Raw genomic sequence first — 205 nt, forward strand, 5'->3', positions numbered from 1 at the left:
CGCTATCTGACTCCTCCTCCATCGTCACAAAAGACCATAATAAACAACGCCATGATAACGAAGAAAACGCAACTGAAAGGAGGCAGGAGACAAAAATGGTGGAAAATGGCGGGCAGAGGGCGGCTATACAAAAGCAGTAAAGAACGAGATAATGCGATCGGGTAATTGTTATGCTGATGGGGGACTGCTACCAAGGTGTCCTACG

This window comes from Penaeus monodon, chromosome 28, assembly GCF_015228065.2.
Source record: "Penaeus monodon isolate SGIC_2016 chromosome 28, NSTDA_Pmon_1, whole genome shotgun sequence".
NCBI classification, from domain to species: Eukaryota; Metazoa; Arthropoda; class Malacostraca; order Decapoda; family Penaeidae; genus Penaeus; species Penaeus monodon.